This window comes from Mustela nivalis, assembly GCF_964662115.1.
Source record: "Mustela nivalis genome assembly, chromosome: 3".
NCBI classification, from domain to species: domain Eukaryota; kingdom Metazoa; phylum Chordata; class Mammalia; order Carnivora; family Mustelidae; genus Mustela; species Mustela nivalis.
The window spans coordinates 110,420,073-110,426,463 of record NC_139022.1 but is presented as its reverse complement, the minus strand read 5'-3'; the positions used below and the strand labels follow the sequence as shown (position 1 = coordinate 110,426,463).

Below are 6,391 nucleotides of genomic sequence, written 5' to 3'. Positions count from 1 at the left end.
CTGGAGAGGGAGTAGCGGGTTTCCAGCCAAGCAAGGAGCCTGATGTGGGGCTTTATCCCATGACCTTGAGATCATGACCTGAGCCCAAGACAGAGGCTTAACCCACTGAGCCACCCAGGTGCTCCTGTAATTCTTTAATTACAATTATGGTTATATTCTGTGGTGACTGGGTGGCTCAGTTGTTAGGCATCTGCCTTCAGCTCAAGTCATGATCTAGGGTCCTGGGATCAAGCCCTGGCATCAGTCTCCTTGCTTGGTGGGGAAACCCACTTCTCCCTCTCCCGCTACCCCTCCTGTGTTCCCTCTCTCACTGTGTCTCTGTCAAATAAATATATAAAATCTTTGAAAAAACAAAACAAAACCAAAACAAACAAACAATTATGTTTATATTCTTAATCCTCATTTTTAGTTTTTGAAATACCATTTACTAAATAGTCTGTCACTTCTTTACTGATTTGAAATGCTGCTCTCTTGTACACTGCATATGTACAAATTTAGTTTGAACATTTTGTTTTCTGATGATCTATTTTTGTCAGGATGTAATCATTATTTTAATTTCCATGGTTCAATAGGATATTTTGATAGCTGGTACAATAATTTCTCCTAATTAATCCTTCTTTTCCCTCAATTTTATTCACTTCTCCGAGGACTTTATTTCCCTAGATAAGCTGTATTCTCAGATTTTCAAGTTTCCCACAAAACAAGATTCATCTCTCAGCTAATGTTTTAAAAATTACATTATATCAAATATGAAAAGATGAGACAGAATGAGCTATAACAAATCAAAAGGAGAAAGCAAATGGCATTATCTGTGATGATTTGGTTGCGTACCTGGAAAACTTACAAGAATTAATTAAAAGCCACTAGAGAGTTCAACATTGGGGGTCAGATACATATACACAAAATACAATAATAACTTGCTTTTTCAGTGGCAAGAGCAAGCCAGTGAGCTGTTTCCCATTTAGGCCGATGGGCTTGAGGGACCCTTAGCTTTGTTCAGAGAATTTAGGCCAAAATTCAGATGCTGAGTTTTATAGACCTTAATGGGTTGCAGCTGAAGGAATTAAAAATTCTCGTGAAAGCTACAAGTAATTGCTATCGGGCAAGAATAAACATTTTACTAGTCTTTAAGCAGACTGTTCCTTTTCTAGGAAAACCTAAGTGTCTTCCAGTTACATAAGATGTCTCAAAGAAATGGGGGAGGGATAGATGTAAAAGGCATGTGTTGGAGAGAAAGTTGCATCTCTCTGGACTGGGATGCTTTGGGACAAGATGGTTGTTTCCTGCTCTGTCCCTGGCCGGGTAGCAAGGACCTGTGGTTTGAGAGCAGAGCACAGAACAGGGCCTGATTCAGGGGCAAGCTGTGTACAGTTGAGGGCCCTGTGCTTAGAAAAATCCCACATTTGGTTTAATTGTTCTGCTACTGCCATTTTAAAATTCATAGTAACTTTTGAAACAGGGAGCCCACATTTAGTTTTGTACTGCACCCTGTAAATTATGTAAATGGTCTACACCAGAAGTCTGTCAAAGTGTCTCACAAGACACTGAGATGACAGTGAAATATGAACTAGCTGCACCAGGGTCAGAGGAGGGGAGAGCACTATCTTGCCACTTTCCTGGAATTCAGATTCAGTTTTCTCCCTCAAGGTTGGAGGCTTTCTTTCTTTCTTTCTTTTTTTTGGTAAGGAAAAAAAACCCAACCTTCTTACCTTTTCATTATGTTTTACAACTAGTTGTTGTAACTATTGAAAAAAAAACCTCAGTGTTGGGGCGCCTGTGTGGCTCAGTGGGTGAAAGCCTCTGCCTTTGGCTCAGGTCATGATCCCAGGGTCCTAGGATCGAGCCCCATATCCAGCTCTCTGCTCAGCAGGGAGCCTGCTTCCTCTCTCTGCCTGCTTCTTTGTCTACTTGTGATCTCAATCTGTCAATGTCAAATGAATAAATAAAATCTTAAAAAAAACAAAACAAAAAAACCTCAGTGTTGTAAAATTGGATCCTGGGGTAAAAACAAATGTGGGTTTTCCCTTCATATGCCTTTGAATACAAAGAAAGGAGCCCTTTTCTTTACAGTTAAATAAGAGAATTTGACTAATTTAGCTAAATAAGAGAGAAAGAGTTAGAGCAAGGAGACTGTATGTTTTGTAAAGAGGAGTAGCTATGCAAGGGAACTGGTGTAAGGACTCCCCAAATGCAGAAAGGATGGCTTTTCCATCCACCTATGGGCATGGAGGTGAGAAGCTCTTTGGAATTGGGGGAGAGCTGCCTTCCTCAGTTGCTTCCACTTCCTGTGATGGCTTGACAGCAAACTAATTAAAAGTCGTGTCACGGTCTTTTATCTTCAGACAGAGCTGCGGGGACTCCTCGGTCTTTGGGCCTGACGGAACACATAGCTTCATGGGGTGTTTCTGATGCTGCGGGACTGTGAATGCAGGATCTTCCTCTCTTGTAATTAAACGTATCAGCAGTGGGGGAAAAGGAAGCTGACATCCTGAGAGGACTAGAGAAAAGAGACAGAACAATACCTGCCTAGCCTTGATTGTTTTCCTTTTAGGTTATCCTGGCTTCTCTTTAGTAAATCCCTTTTGTGATGAAGATGGTTCATAGTAGGGGGCACCTGGCTGGCTGAGTCAGGAGAGCATGTGACCTTTGATCTTAGGCTTGTGAATTCAAGTCCCACAATGGGTGTAGAGCCAACTTAAAAAAAAAAAAAAGAAGTTGGTTCAGGCTGGGTTTCTGTGTCTTGCCCCCAAAGAATCCTTGATTTTATCACCAGAGTTTATCCCCCTTTTGCAAATGAAGGGACTGAGAGACTTATCTTTCTTTCAAGTCCTTAAGGCAGGGTATTGGGAAAAGTTTTCAATTAGAAAGTGTAAAGTTTTTTCCGGCGAGATAAACACAACACCAGGCAAAGTGGGTGCAAGGCAAGATTTATTAAAAACGCTCTCTGGCGAAGTTTCAGGGCTCAGGAGAAGGGGAGCCAGGAAAGTTGCGCCGGGAGGAGGTGGGCACCCTTGGGCGAGGTTCCGCCACTCTGGAAAGCAGAGTGGCGGAAGTCGCACCCAAGGCAGGGAGGAGGGGGCTTTTAAGGGGTCTTGGGGAAAGCTCAGGGGTCTTTTGGCAAGTTTCCCTTATTTGGATATCCTGCCTGCTCATCGGGATCCCATTGGTCCACAGGAGCCCGGGGCGGGGGTCTCAGATTCCTGCTTGGGCCTTTGTTCTCCTGTCCGAGCTCAGGTCTTGTGGCGGGAACTTTCGCCATTTTTGGTAGCCCTTCCTGCCAGCCCAACATTCCGACCTTTTGCTTAATATAATGGTGTCAGGGGCGTCGACTCGGTTCTGGCTATTTCCTGCTGACAGGGGGCGTCGTCATAGGGGTAGTCGGAAGTGGGCAGGGGAGAGTAGGGCTGGAGGAGTAGTTGATTGACGGATATTCGGGCAAGTTCTTGTAGGCGACCCTGCAAGTACCGGAAAAGACAGGGAGCAACTGAGATTAGAAGGAGGATTATGCATACAGGTCCCGCCAGAGGGAGCAGCCAGGTTACCCAGTTGTAGGGGTCCAGGCCCCAGGAGGATGTGTCTCGCCACTGTGCTTGGATCCGATCCCTGAGTTCTTTGATCCTGGAGGTAACTATATGATTGGTTAACAAAGTAACAACATTCTTCATTTAATAATAGGCAGGTCCCCCCTTTTTTGGCGGTCAGAAGGTCTAAGGCCCGTCGGTTCTGTAGAGCTAAGGCTGCCAGGCTGGTGACTTGCATCTGTAGGGCTGTGAGGGAGTCAGCAACCCGTTCCATGTCATCATTCAGGGCTTGGGAGAGTTTGTAAGAAAAAAGTCTATGGAGGTTCCTATCCCCGCTGTTCCAGTTGCCACCCCTGTGGCTATTCCTGCCCCTGTTATAAATGGGAGGAGGGCAGCCCTTCCTCCATGGTGTTGGGGAAATAGGATGGACAGCAGCTGGGATTCAGAGTAGATGGTGGTAGAAGGAGATAGTAGAATGAATATACAGCCCAGGGAGTCGTTAGTGGTCAGGCAGCGATAGATTCCCTGAGGGCACAAGAGAAATGTTCCCGAGGGAGTACAGTACAGGAGGGAGGAATTAGTGATATGGCAGCTGCGGTGGTAAGCGGGGGGAGGACACATTAATAATATGTATGTTTCCCCCAATGGGGCCCATATGGACCGTATTATTTGTGGCCCTGAAGTTGGGGAGTGGCCAGTCAATAGGGAGGGGTATCCCCAGGACGTAGAGTGAGGTAAGGTAGATAGGATAAAAGAGGCGGGGAAATGGCCGGAGGGCTATGATTTCTAAGAAAGGGCCGGCCGTAAGCCTGAAGACTCGTGGGGCGTAGCCAGGAGTCTGGTGAGAGCCATAGGCAACGCCTGAAGACTCGCGGGGGCGTAGCCAGGAGTCTGGTGAGAGCCATAGGCAAAAGTGTAGGCCAGGAAAGATGGGTTTCTAGGGTAGGTTTGGTGAGTTGGGCTTTGAGCAGCCCGTTGGCCTTTTCTACTTTACCGATGACTGTGGGTGGTATGGGATGTGAAGTTTCCAGGTTATGTTGAGGCTCTCAGCTACCTGTTGGGTTACACTGGAGATGAAGGCAGGTCCGTTGTCCGACTGGAGGGTCCGGGGCAATCCGAACCTCGGGATGATGCGCTCGATGAGTATTGTAGCCACTACGTCCGCTGTTTCCCGGGCCATGAGGTATGCTTCGATCCAGCCTGTGAATGTATTTTATGGCGAGGCATGGGAGTGAAGTCCAGGTGTCAGTCTTCCCCCGGCTGATGACCTCGGAGCTGTTAGTTAGGCCCTGGATTCCTCTTTGTGAATTCACGGCGGAACAGGTTTTGCAAGCCCTGTGGACAACTTCGATTACCTTAGATAAGGAAGGATGATAGAACAATGGCTGAAGAAATTAGTGGAGAGCCTATGGGCCACTATGGAGGGATTGGTGGATGTCAGTAATCAAGGTGTGCACCAGATTGCCTGGCAGGGCAATCCTGTCCTGGATGTAGATCCACCCCTTATCTGGCAAGGGTATAGGCAGTAAAGTTGCAGGGTTTAAGCGGGGGGAGGTAGAGAGAGAGAGATGCGGGTTCTCTAGGAATAGCAGATGGAATAGCTGGAGACAAGGAGTCAGATGGGCCAGGTATCGGTGGCTAAGGAGATCTGTGAGTCGGCAGGAGAGTAGACCCTGATGGGCTGCCCTAAGGTCATGTTGAGGGCCTTAGAGGGGGGTACTTGATATCCCTTGGCCCCCAGAAAGCTAGGTAGGGTGGAGGTGTCGTCTTGGGAGACCGAGAGGGAGGGGCTACAGAGGAGGAGGTCATCCACATATGTAGTAGAGTACTGGCCTTAAGGACGCACTGCTGTTAAGTCTGTAGGCCTGGCCGAAAATGTGAGGGCTGTCCCTGAACCCCTGGGGTAGAACAGTCCAAGTTAATTGTCCAGAAGCATGCGTGTCAGGATCCTCCCAGGTGAAGGCAAAAAGAAAATAGGAATCAGGGTGCAAGGGGACGGTGAAAAAAGCGTCCTTTAGCTCCAGTACAGTAAAGTGAGAGGTGTTTGGGGGAACGCGAGACAGTAGGGTTAGGAACGACTGGGTGGAGGGGGACCACGACCTCGCTGATAAGCCTAAGGTCTTGTACCAGTCGATAAGCCCCTGAGGGCTTGCGTACTGAGAGGACGGGGTGTTACAGGGGGAAATGATGGGGATCAGGAGTCCCTGACGTTAAAGCCGTTCTATGATAGTTTCAGGCCCTGGCGGTGGGCTAAGGAAATAGGGAACTGAGCTTGAGGGAAACTTAGAGTTATCCTTAAGCTGTACTTTAACCGGGGTAAGGTGGGAAGCAATGATGGGTTCCGAGGTGTCCCACACCTGAGGGTCTACAGTAGGTAGGTCATCTGGAGTGAGGGTCGAGGGAGTGGAGAGGTGTAGGATGAGGCGGGTTGAGGTGGAGGGAGGGGAGGAAGGTGAGAGGCAGATAGTTGCCCTCAGTTTCTGGAGAATGTCCCTACCCAGTAGAGGGACCAGGCAGGAAGGAATCATAGGAACGAGTGGGGGAAGGGAAACCCATCCAGGCTACAGGTAAGGGGAAGGGTCACCCTAGGATTGGAGGAGGTCCCATCGATCCCCATAACAGTACTTGGTGAGGTTCGAGTAAGTCCCGAGTAGGAAGGCAGAACAGAGTAGGTAGCCCCCGTGTCCAGCAAAAAAGAGATGGACTTACCCATTACCTGGAGCATAACCCTGGGCTCGGCCTGGGTGAGAGGGGTGGCTGAGTCTGGGCTTCATCAGTCATCCTCCAATCCAAGCAGTTGAAAGGCCAGACTTACTATCTCCGGGGGTCCCCCACGTTGAGGCGCCGAAGATACCCCGAGGTTAGGGCAG

At 48.2% G+C, this 6,391-nt stretch overlaps 2 long non-coding RNA genes across 2 annotated transcripts in view; both read right to left on the bottom strand.

Moving 5' to 3' along the window:
• The window catches only part of LOC309862184, a 46,742-nt gene that overhangs the window by 26,094 nt on the left and 14,257 nt on the right, over positions 1–6,391 (bottom strand). The gene's annotated exons all lie outside the window — the stretch shown is intronic.
• Positions 2,911–6,283, bottom strand: LOC309862169. The gene is made up of 2 exons (XR_014310324.1): positions 4,576–6,283; positions 2,911–3,455 (listed from the first exon to the last, which is right to left on the bottom strand). It is a non-coding gene; the product is annotated as an uncharacterized lncRNA (long non-coding RNA).